Below are 331 nucleotides of genomic sequence, written 5' to 3'. Positions count from 1 at the left end.
AATGCTTAATAATGCTGATAAACTGTCTGAGGCTATAACGACACCTTGGTTCTGATTATTTTCTTCCACCCACCCTAATGCCAGTAAAATTGCTACTAACTCCACAGTGTAAACTGACAGGTAGTCTGTTGTCCTCTTTTTGACTACTACTTCATACCGAGGAATAAAAAATGCTGCACCAGTACGGCCTGTTTCCGGCTGCTTTGATCCATCCGTAAATATGAATAATTCCTCTTGATACTGCTCTACATAGTTTTGAACTATTATCCACTGTGGCATTATTTTTGAGTTTTCTTTTAGTATTTGTTGTAAGCTTATATTTACAGATGGT

The sequence above is a fragment of the Sinocyclocheilus anshuiensis genome, unplaced genomic scaffold (genome assembly GCF_001515605.1).
Source record: "Sinocyclocheilus anshuiensis isolate Anshui unplaced genomic scaffold, SAMN03320099.WGS_v1.1 scaffold471, whole genome shotgun sequence".
Classification (NCBI taxonomy): Eukaryota; Metazoa; Chordata; class Actinopteri; order Cypriniformes; family Cyprinidae; genus Sinocyclocheilus; species Sinocyclocheilus anshuiensis.
This window is presented reverse-complemented; position numbering follows the sequence as displayed.